The sequence below is a fragment of the Culex pipiens genome, chromosome 2, assembly GCF_016801865.2.
Source record: "Culex pipiens pallens isolate TS chromosome 2, TS_CPP_V2, whole genome shotgun sequence".
Lineage (NCBI taxonomy): Eukaryota > Metazoa > Arthropoda > Insecta > Diptera > Culicidae > Culex > Culex pipiens.
Genome location: NC_068938.1, coordinates 125,167,937 through 125,180,383, shown reverse-complemented (window position 1 = coordinate 125,180,383; position 12,447 = coordinate 125,167,937). Strand labels below are relative to the sequence as shown.

General features: G+C 36.0%; 1 long non-coding RNA gene across 1 annotated transcript in view; it reads left to right on the top strand.

Annotated features, from left to right (window-relative positions):
- The window catches only part of LOC128093166 (uncharacterized), a 196,409-nt gene that overhangs the window by 89,494 nt on the left and 94,468 nt on the right, over window positions 1-12,447 (top strand). The gene's annotated exons all lie outside the window — the stretch shown is intronic.

Here is a 12,447-nt window from a genome sequence, read left to right as displayed (position 1 = left end):
TGTAAACCGATTTCTCCCCGCCTTCTATGTTACGTTGTGTTGTGTGCAGCTAAAAGTGCATCTTCCTACAAACATTAACAACAACAACAACAGCAAACACAAATCGGAGTAAAAACGCGCGCGCACTTCACGGCAAAGGCCGCGACCGCAAGCGACGACGTCGACCAACGAAACAGGCGGTAAAAACAAAAGCAAAGACAGTGTTGGTGCGTCCGGGACGAAACTCTCTCTCTGCTGCTCGGAGGTGGCTCACGCTCTCTCACTGAGAGAAGTTGTACTAAAAGATTACAACCTCGAGTGTGGTGGTGCTGTTTGATGCAAACAAACACAAGTAAAGCAAAGTTTTGGTTGGAAATGAGAGAGCGAGAAGGAGCAGAGAAATTGTTTGGAAAGAGAAGGCAACGCAAAAAAAACATGAAATTGTGGTGGTCTCACTCGAACATGTGAAATTGGTTTGAGGCAGTGGTGCCAGTTTAGATAAATATTTTTAGTACAGCTCGATGTTGTTTGAGTTTTTTCCTAGCAGGTGGCAGCACCGACCGAGTAGAAAAATCAACCGTCAAAGAAAACAAGCTGAACACGTGCCACTCGCACTTGATTTGAAGTCGGGTATTTGGTGCCACGAAAAAAAGGCTCTTTCCCGATATTTTACGAAGAACAAATCTTTTTATTATGAAGATTATTTTTTTTTGATGTTACGTACCAAAACTTTACCGGCCAAATCTTCTGACAAATTATAATAGGGCTCATCCACTGGATAAAAGAAGACTACGCTCTTACATCCAATGTGACCTCGGCTGTGACCTTGGCTCTGAAAATGCGTACATATCAACACAAAAAAGTGTAACTCAAGATTCAAACTGAGTCACTTTGGATGAGATGTCGAACTATTTACCGCTGAGCCACGAGTTGGGTCCTAAATTGTTTGGATTGCGCATTTTACTTCATATAACAATAAAGATTAATTTTCTGAGCACAAAATGTTGAAAAAGTTCACCATTCTTGACAGAATGTATCTTGCTTGACAGTTCAGTCTATGGGGTCACAGGCCAGGGCCACAGTTGATTCATCGAATCACAATTGATATTATATTTTTCGATACTTGCACATAAGCGTTGGCATCATACTCAAATTTATTAAATTTCTCATAAAATATGCCATTAATAAAAAGTTTCTTATACCATCTACCATATTTTTATATTTTATCTATATAACATTTATAGATTTGCCTGATCATGCCTTCTATCGGATAAGGAAGTAACACGTCGATCCGTTTGTGTAAAAGAGGTTTTAAGTGACTCACCACACAACCTTCGAACGCCTAGAAATGAGCAGAAACTTGCAACAGTGACCACAAAAGACCCGGAGGTCGTAAAGGTGGATTGCTTTGCTTTGCTCTATTAAACATAAATCCGATCTAAAATTAGCATAGCCGAATTAAAAACTTTTCTTGTAACATTTGCCAACATCAAAATATTACTCGGATACTTATTTAAGTTTCTAATATTACTAAACCTAAATTATTATTTTTTTTGAACTTTTGAACAAATAGATCACAGATTGAAAACAGACGAACAACTTGACCCAAAAAATATTTTGATAAATGCATAGATATTTTGTAACCAAAATTCTGATATCACTGGAAACTCAAATATTTTTAATTGATGTTTTGTGAATTGTTGCGAAACATTTACGTTGATTTGTTGATTTATTTTAGATGTTAGAGAAAAAAACAGAGGTGAGTTTTTCGAAGAGATTTAAGAGTAAAGCAATTCTCTACGAAAACGGTATTTTTTCTTCAATTTTGATTTTTGTATTTTTTAATCCGGCTGAAACATTTTTGGTACCTTCGGTATGCCCAAAAAAGCCATTTGGTATCGTTAGTTTGTCCATATAATTTTCCATACAAATTTGGCAGCTGTCCATACAAAAATGATCTAGGAAAATTCAAAAATCTGTACACTCTAACCCCGATGGTTTGATACCAACTGTTGTCAAACGAACGGGGTCACGTTTAAGTTTGACACTCCTTTTACACGGAGTTCACACACACTACCAAACGTTTAACCCCCGGTGGTTAATCACTTTTTCGTTTGACACTTTTTTTAGTTTGTACCCCGTTGGTTGGTCAAAGTCAAACTAAAAAGTGACGAACTGTCACTTTTTACACGGCGCTCATGCATATTATCAAAATAAACGTTTGATAGTATGTGTGAACTCCGTGTAAAAGGGGTGTCAAACTAAAAAGTGACCCCGTTCGTTTGACAACAGTTGGTGTCAAACCATCGGGGTTTGAGTGTATCTTTTGAAGGATTTTTTTGATCGATTTGGTGTCTTCGGCCTAGTATACACGGTAAATATTTTTATTTGTTGATTTTTTATTTGACAAAAAAAACTCTATCTCTATTTTTTTTATTTTTTGATATGTTTTAGAAGACATCAAATGCTAACTTTTCAGAAATTTTCAGGTTGTGCAAAAAATCTTAGACCGAGCTATGAATTTTTGAATCAATACAATTTTTTTTTCATAAAATCGAAATATTGATCGCAAAAATTTTTCCTTCATTTTTCGATGTAAAATCAAATTTGCAATCAAAAAGTACATCAGAGAAATTTGGATAAAGTGCACCGTTTTCAAGTTAAATCAATTTTCAGGTGACTTTTTTGAAAATAGTCGCAGTTTTTTTTTTAATTCGTGCACATGTTTGCCCAATTTTGAAAAAAAAATTGAGAGGCTGAGAAAATTCTCTATATTTTGCTTTTTTGAATTTTAATGATACGACCCTTAGTTGCTGAGATATTGCCATGCAAAGGTTTAAAAACAGGAAAATTGATGTTTTCCCAGTCTAACCCAAACAACCCATCATTTTCTATTGACAATATCTCATCATCTATTGGTCCGATTTTTAATGTCAAAATATGAAACATTCGTGATTTGATTTGAAAACGGTGCACTTGATCAAAATTTCACTAAAGTACTTTTTGATTGCAAATTTGATTTTACATTGAAAAATAAAGTTGAAACATTTTTGCGACCAATATTCCGATTTTTTTTAAATCAGTATTGATGAATAAATTCATAACTCGGTCAAAAATTTTTTGCACAACTTGGAAATTTCTGAAAAGTTGGCATTTGATGTCTCCTAAAACATATCAGAAAGTAAAAAATAAAAATAAAAATAGTGGTTAGATATTTTTAGACACTTTACACAACATACATGTGATTTTTGCTCAAAAATCCCGTCTTAGGTGGGTTTTGAGTAACTGATCATGAATTCGGATGGGTATGAAGATAATTCATTAAATATATTAGGTTATTTATTAAATATATTGTAGTGTTATAAAATGACTTTTGCCACACTTAATATGTTGTTGTTGTTAATTTATTTATTACTCTATTACTATTACTATATACTCTACATAAAACCAATACAATTATTAACCGACGGGTTAGTAGATTATGTGAAATGTGATCCGTTCTCAGAATCATCTCTGCGGTTAACACAACGCAGTAGGGCTGTCGCTTTTTATTTTTTCAATACAGTGTCGGGTGTTCTCGGATGTTTATTTTTTAATATCTTAATGTTAACTTTTAAGTTCAATTAAAAAGAAAAAGAGACAGAGAAATATAGAAACATAAATTACAAGCCAGAAACTGCAAATTTTGAAGATTTTTGAACGAACCCAAATATGCTTAAATGATTCTAAACCCTCGGAATTTATTATAAATTAATTTAAGATAATTGAACTTGAATTACCATTTAAAATTGGATCTTTTTAAACAGGGGTAATTCTCGTATTTGATTTCAACTACAATATATATTGTAAAACTTTTGGGACAAAATGCAAGCATTTCTAAAATTCATTAGGTAATATATGGAATCAATTTACAGTTCAACAAGTTTTTCTAAAATCTGTTATTGAGCGTTAAAGTGCCGGCATCTCAAAATAAGATAAAAAAAGGTAAAAGTACAGACAAACAGACATGAAAATCCAGGTCACTTGTCCCAAAAATGTAACGGTCAGTTTTCAAAAATCCTACAGCATGGTATTTGCTTTCCGTATTCATTCTGTGGTAAAACAGCATGCGTGACAAACATGGAATTGTGATTATCTCTTTTGTGACTATTTTTTGTATGACGAGTGACAAAAATGCAGGGCGTTTGATGGTCTAAGTTATAAAATGAGTTGTGTGAATTTGTTAAGTCCACAAGGTTGTGAAGCATTGCCACTCTATCAAAATGGCGTCCTTTACTCAACATGCATGATGGTATTTTAACAATATTCTTGAGTCAAATGATTTAAGATTCTGTTTATTTATTTGTAAAATTGTTTTAAAAAACAATTAGGATTGCAACACCAATCGGAGTCACAGTTAGTCATGACTGTAAAAGTAAACTGCCCTCATTAACCATTCATGACCAGTTTACTAAGTCTGCATTTCCTCGCCATTTGAACCACCGGATTCCTCCTCGGAACATCCTGATCAAAACCCCCACTGCGCGTCATGTCGGCATCGTTTCATGTTTTGCGAACTCTCACTTGTTCGCTCCAACTATTTGCCGCAAACAACACACTTCCTCATTCACTTCGTCACTCGTTTGCTCGCTCTCTCCCTCTCTCTCAAACAACAACGCCGCCGACATCCGACGACTTGCAAATTTTCTATGACTTCGACTCTCAACCCGAGTCTCCAAGTCGTCGTTCGTTCGTTCGTTCGCGGGAGAATTCGCGCCACTTCGTCGTTTGAATCGCTTGCAACAAACACACTGATGCACTTTTGGCTTGCACTCGTTTTCGCGATTTTCAGTGTTGTTGTTGTTGCTGTGTGTGTGTGTTTGCAGTTTTCCCGACCTGGGCTAACGACGAGTGCATTCACCCTGCTCAGCTTCTGTGTGTCTGTTCTCTGTGTACATTAGATATTGCACATTTGGCTTGGACTTGCAACAACCCCCTCTCTGCACTCATGTGTGTGCACTCTTTTATGTGCAACGCGCTCTAGTACTATACGTGACCTATACTAACAATTTTCAGCGTTGAATCGAGCTCGGTTGTGTCTAGGTTGTATGTCTTCCTGTTGGGGTCTCGCTCACTCACTCACTGTTCAGGCGGGAAAACCTGCAATAAGTGCAAGGGGGACGAAAGGGAGGGGGGTTGGCAATTTTCCAATCGACCCCACAGCACCCTTCCCCATCACCTCAGGGGGAGGTTGGACAGGGTAGAAAATACGTTGGTACTTTTATGTATGTATTTGCACTACTGCTGCTGCTGCTGCTGATGTACTTCCGGGAAATGGTCGAGGAAAAAACTGGGTGGTGGTGAACCAGCAGACTTGCAGACTGTGGTGTGGTAGCGTTCTGGCGATCGATTTTTGTTGCTGCTGGTTTTGCAGTTTTTTGTACTGTAAATGTAGAACATTGCGGTAGGTTAGGGAATATGCCATGTACGGGATGTCCAACAGGAATTGGATGGACCTGTGGGAGATATTGAAAAGCGAATTCCAGGGAAAAGAGCAATTTCATTCATGGGTTAAGAGATGAAATTATGTTGGAATGTAATATGATTTTTTTTATTGATTTCTTGATGAATCAATGGATGACTACACTGAACAAAATCTATTCCTGTAATCATGAATTGTGTTCATAAATTTGAGAACCACGAAGAGAGTTTTTTTTAATAGGCCCTTTAAACATAAACATAAACTTTGAAAAATGTTTGCAACGGCCTTAATATTTTATTTTTTCAAATTACAACATGACTTAGAATTTCCGAATAAATTACATTCCATTCCATTTAACCCAATTCAATCCAAAAATGACATTGCATTTTTAAGGGAAGTAAGGTATAAAATCCTTAAAATAATGATACGTTATTTACGGATGGCACTTTAGAAAAAGACAGATATTTTGGCCCAGTTTCGAGCATTTTTCAAACCGTTGCAAACATTGTTCAAAATACAGGGCAAGAAAAAAATTAAAAACTAACTTAATCCACCTATGTGGTTGGAGCCTTCCTCACAACAATGGCTGTACACAAGTTTCATCTATTTTTTAGATCCGGCTTCCAAAAAGTACATCGATATCACTTAAGTGGCCATATCTCGAGACAGGGTTGCCAGATCTTCAATGTTTTGGACTCGTTGGAAAGGTCTTTTGATAACCTAACCAACAATAGGTCGGATGGTGGATCCGGACATAGTTTACATACATTTAAGTGAGATCCGGCTTCAAAAAAGTACATCAATATCACTTAAGTGGCCATATCTCGAGACAGGGTTGCCAGATCTTCAATGTTTTGGACTCGTTGGAAAGGTCTTTTGATAACCTAACCAACAATAGGTCGGATGGTGGATCCGGACATAGTTTACATACATTTAAGTGAGATCCGGCTTCAAAAAAGTACATCAATATCACTTAAGGGGCCATATCTCGAGACAGGGTTGCCAGATCTTCAATGTTTTGGACTCGTTGGAAAGGTCTTTTGATAACCTAACCAACGATGGGTCGGATGATGGACCCGGACATAGTTTACATACAGTTAAGTGAGATCCAAATATATGTGAAAACACATTTTTATACATAACTTTTGAACTACTTATCGAAACTTCAATCTGTATAAAACTCGATCTATGGGACCCTAAACCAAGTCGAATGCAACAAGTTCGGGTCAAATCGGTTCAGCCAGAGCCGAGAAACATGAGCTAGTTTGTTGGTCACATACATACATACACACACACACATACACACACACATACACACACACATACACACACACACACATACACACAGACATTTGTTCAGTTTTCGATTCTGTGTCGATATGTATACATGAAGGTGGGTCTACGACGTTTTTATACGAAGTTCATTTTTAGTGCAGGATTATAGCCTTACCTCAGTGAGGAAGGCAAAAATACAAAATTTCTATGGAAATTTACCTACCATTAGGGCGGGGAGGTTGGCGAGTGTCCGCATTCCACAAAAAAACAAGATTTTATTTTAATGGAAATTGTCCACGATGAAGGGGGGAGGGGGTTAAGATTTTCAAAAAAGTGTCCACGTGTTTTATGAATAGTCCCATAGCATAAACCGGGGTTTGATTGTTCAGGTGACTTTGACAAATTTTTCCGCAAAATGGATATTAAGTACAAATTAAATACGTACTTAATGGTATGGAATCAAGCTAACCTTGTTAGAAAAGTGTTCAAAGAACTGCAAGAAGAAATTTCATAAAATTTTGAAATGTTTATAAAGTTACTGAAAAGTTAAGAAAATGTTGATCAAAAGCATTATTTTAATATTCTCAAAGTGTCATGACTTTTTCGATGAAAATGATTTCATATAGGAAAACTGTAGTAATTTCGGTTTCAAAGGACAATTTTCCACTAGAAGAAGGTAAAATAAGTTTGTAAGTAATAAATATTATTTGTTTTTAAACATAACTTAAACAAACCCAAATTTATAGGCATTTTCAGAAGAACAAACTTCATATAAAATGCAATATGAATCGATAATTTTACAACAAACCCCGTTTTGATGAATTTTATGCAAAATTCTGACATTTTTTTTTTTTACAATATTGCCTAAAATTTATATGTTTTTAGTTTAAAAGCTTATAAATTTAGTTAACTTAATAAAAACATTGATTTTTTTAAAACTTTACCAGCAATCTTAGTGGTGGTACATTTGAGGTAAAAATTAAATTTGAACACATTAAATTTAATTTAAACAATAAAATCTATGAATATTCAAAGACACCCCGGAATTCAATATAAGAATTTTAAACGTAACATTTTTCTTAAACGATATTGAAAAAACTTTTTCCCAGAAAAGTCCAGAACATGTTTGAAAAATAAAGTTGCAAAATATTTCAAAAATAAATAGAAATCTTATCAAAGTCACAACGATCTACAGTACAAAAACAGACACCGTTTAAAAAAAAGAAAAAAAAATGTTTAGAAAATATTTTAACAAAAATATCAATATTTGACTATATGGATGGACAAGGTTTCATCGAAACCAATAATAAACATGTTAAGAATCGATTTGCAAAAACGTAGAAACTAATTTTGTGTGTAATTCCAATGTACAGCACCGCAATTTTTTTTTCGGCCAAAGAAAATCTCTTCAATATTTGAATATTTTTCAAACTAATTATTGCAAAACAACTGGGCAGGTGTAAAATGTTCTTAAAACACTTTTTTCGTTCAAATGTTGAGACCATGGCTTGTTATTTCAACATTTTATATTTTTAATTTTTTTTTTTTGCCCGAACCCCCCACCACGACCCCGATCAGAGTCGAGGGACATAAATTTCAAAAAATATTTGCAACGGCCTTACTAGGGGAAATTCTCGTATGTTTGGCAGGTTAAGCATTCGCTCCTAACTCCATCCAATTTGCTGATTTTCACTATTTCAACAACTAATTTTGCAAAACTTTTGATAGAAACTTGCTTGCTCACTACTTATTGAGCTATTTATCACTCGATTTCAGTTGAAAACGCTTTTAATTGGCTTTGATTGATTGTCAAAGTTCTGACCTGTCAACATTAGAGGCACGCTAGAATTAGATGCTGTTCCCCTACATAAGCAAAAAAAAAAGAAAATGACGCATTTTGCTATGCACCAGGCTATAAAGAAATATTTTACAAAACCAGCCAAAATAAGTAATAGCATTTCACGTTAGGGATCATGCACAAACCACGTGGACACATGTTCGGAGATCTCACCCAACCCCCACCTTCCCCCCCCCTCTCCTCCTCCCCTAAAGTGTCCACATGGTTTATGGATGGCCCTTTATGCGATAAACTACACACAAAAAAAATATTTCCGAATGATACATCATTTATGATGTAACACTTTTGAACGTCATTAAACATTTAAATTTAAATGCAATTTAATGTAAATTTGCAACAAATTATACGTAAAAACATGATTTTACGTGTGATTCAACCGTTTACATCGAATCTCAAGTTTACACCCAGAACTGGACATCGGCATATGAGAGGATAAAGTGCACGATTTGGTAGTAAAATGGTACTGTGTGCGAACTGAGAGTATAAATCCCGAAATTACCGGCAGTACTTTACTCATAAGCTCATCTTCAAAAAAAGTTCATCTATAAAAAAAGTACCGGTACCGAGACTCGAACCCAAGACCTTCGGCATATTGAACCGTGCCTTTGCCGTATGGGCCACCATGGTTCGGTGACTAAGTGGCGGTCGTTTGTCCATATAAGTCACTCAAAGGATGAACTGTTCCAATGAACGAATGAACACGCGAGAGGACTATACTCTCGAAAAATAGCACTTTCCTCACGTTTCTTTTCGTGAGGACTATCCCCTCGTTCTTTAACTTTGGGTGTACATCAACTGAGTTTACATGTGATTCATCTTTTCCGTGTCGAGTAAATTCACACTTTTTTTCTGTGTAACCTTAACCTTGTATTTCGACGATTTTACAAAGACGACATAATATCCCAAGTAACATTTTAGGCTTTATCAAAGCTGTCACACCCGCTATAAAACCTATCAGCCAAAACCAACATTAAAACCTCTAAGTCGTAACAGCCTCCCCAGAACCCCGATAAACCTCTGTTAAAACCCAAAAGGACCTCCGCAATAGGTTGTTAAACAGAAAAAAAAGTTGAATTTTGGAATGTTGAAAAATTGGTAGGTTGAATATTACCTCTTTATTTGTGTAATATTACTTAAAAAATGTGTAAAAAGGTGAACCTGATGAATATTCATCAAAAACTGATGAAAATTCATCATTTTCTGGGGTAAAATTTATCATTTATTTTGCCACAAAATCTGTCACCATTTTCTGATGAATATTACCATCATTTTTTTCTGTGTACATATTTGTAAAACCCACATAAGGACCATCCATAAACCACGTGGACACTTTAGGGGGGGGGGGCGGGTTTTGCGATTGTCCACGCTTCATACAAAAATAGGGGGGGGGGGGGGGGGTTGAGATTCCCAAAAAAGTGTCCACGTGGTTTATGGATGGAGGAGTTCAAGGCTTTACAACATAATCCTAACAACATCAAAGCCTTCATAAAACCTTTGTTAAAACCTAGTCAGGAGTTAAGGAAAATGACATTTCATACGTCTTCAAACGTCTTATGCCAAATAGGTTTTATTTTGGCAAAAATTAAGTCTTTGTCTTGCCAAATGATAAAATGGAGATGGTTTGCAAAAATGGCGATGATAAATAATAGATATTGGAGGTAATTAAAATATTTTCAAAGCTTATTTCTCGCAATTGGAGGCTCAAATTCAGCTGCGGTTAAAATTTTATTGATAAATGTAGGGAAGATAGAGCCAAAACAGTCAACTCGCTTCATAAAACCTCATTATTTTGTAAACATAGTGTTTAATGGTAAAACATATTTTGTTGCACTTCTTTGAAAAAAATGTTTAGATTATTTTTAAACATCTATCGCAATATTAATTTTACCAGAAATTCAGTAACAACAAGTGTTTTCGTCAAATTTAAATCAAGTTTCTCAGTTCTCTATTTTTTCAACAAAGATGGCGGTCAATCACATTAATTGGCCGCGTTAAAAGCTTTTTCAGGAGCTTGTGCTTTCAAGTAAGCTTTTCACATGCCTAATGGCACTTGACAGCAAAACCACCCTTGGTTTTAAAGAAGCATGCGATAAAACCGTTTGGCATGACACTGCCATTGGGTGTTCAAGACTCTCTTAAAATTTTCATAAAAAAATAATGAAAGCCATTTAGCTTTTATTGTCACAAGGTTTTATGTCCGAGGCGTAGAACCCTGTTAGAACCTATTAATAAGCTCTTGCTTATTGGTTGCGGTGAATGCCCAAATAAAACTATTAAGCAATCAATATGCTACCATAAAACTTGAATGAAACTGGTTTAAAAATGCTACTTGGGATTTTTGCATTCTTTTTTTAAAGCAATTTGTTAGTTTTGCTCCAACCTACAATTTTCTTCGAAAAGATTGCAAATATGTAACACCTGCGCACTATGCGAAGTTTAACTGTAACTCCAGTTCACTCTTCTCTACCAGGCGTAGATCGACAGAGTTTAATGAACTATTGCAAAAGTCGCCCCGTAGTGGCTCATACACATACCCCTCATTGACTAAACTAATACTGGTTCACAACCCAAGCAAGGGGGTGACTTGGTGGGTGGTATGTAAAGTTTATGTAAACCCTCATATTTACAGAGCGACGTCGCCTGCGGTGAGCTTTTATTTCAAGAGTATGAAGCTTCCTACGGACAAGCTGTGCACTAGTGGTCTACTACCTCCGTACAGTGTCTTCCACAAGTTTGCGAACGCTTTAGGCAGGCAGGCTTTTTTAATCCACTCATTTCTGACGTATTTGCGACATTGCTGAACTTTGTGCAACTTTTGCCATTCAAAGCCGTGTTCGCCGTGGTCTGTAATTATCTCATTTAGCAACACAATACAACACAACACTACTGACTGGCTCGGTCGACAACATGCTGCTGCTGCCTTCGGGCGAAAGTGCAATCCAGCCGGCAATTAGCACCAGTACTTGAGTTGTTGCTTTACTCCACGCCACGTGTTGGCGATATTGAACTAGAAAAGCTCCTTCGTAGAACAAACCAGAAGCTAGGCTGTTGGTCAACGTCCGCAAAAAAACCCCGGCGAAGTTCACCCACTTGATCAAGAAGGGGAATTTCGAGTTCGATTTTGAGTGCCAATGCCAACAACTTTCTTTCTCCAACTCCAAAAATTCAACAGACAGGATTATTCAAAATGGCTTCCCGCCCACCCCCTCGCGGCTGGCTGGCTGTCTGGGACGCCCACGCCAAAACACGTTCAACGGCGTCGCGAGACTTCATCTCGGCTGACACCCGACCGTCAAGAAAAGAAGATAATGTCGTAACGGTCGCGTGTCAAATGTTGTCGGCATTATGGATTGGGTTTGAGGGTAGGGGAGAAGAAGTTTTCTTCAGCGTTAGTGAAATAAGGTGTAAATAGACGTACTCGTTAATTTTTTTTTTAGGTTTTGGATGCAGTGAATTTTCTATTACCTTTTTCAAGATTGCTTAAATTACACTCCCGATATTGTCAAGTCTTAAAAAAGTTAAAATTGACGAAGCATTCTTGATCGATTAAGTAATTCTATTGTGTTTTTCTTAAAATCATAGCATTGAAAATGTAGCAAGTTTAAAAGTATAAAAACTCAAAATAATGACAAACTGCCGTATTTTTACAATTCTAGGTATTTTTTTTAATTTGCAATATGGGTATTAAACAGAGCAAATTTGATATAGATTTCCATAACATTGATATTTTTAGTATGAATAATACAATTTTCAAAAAACCCCTAACCGTAAGAATTTGTTAAGATTTTTACTGCATATGACATTACGTTAGTTTGTAAAAAATGTATTCCACGCTAAAAATAATCTTATAAAAAGTAAAAAAATGCTGTCGCAA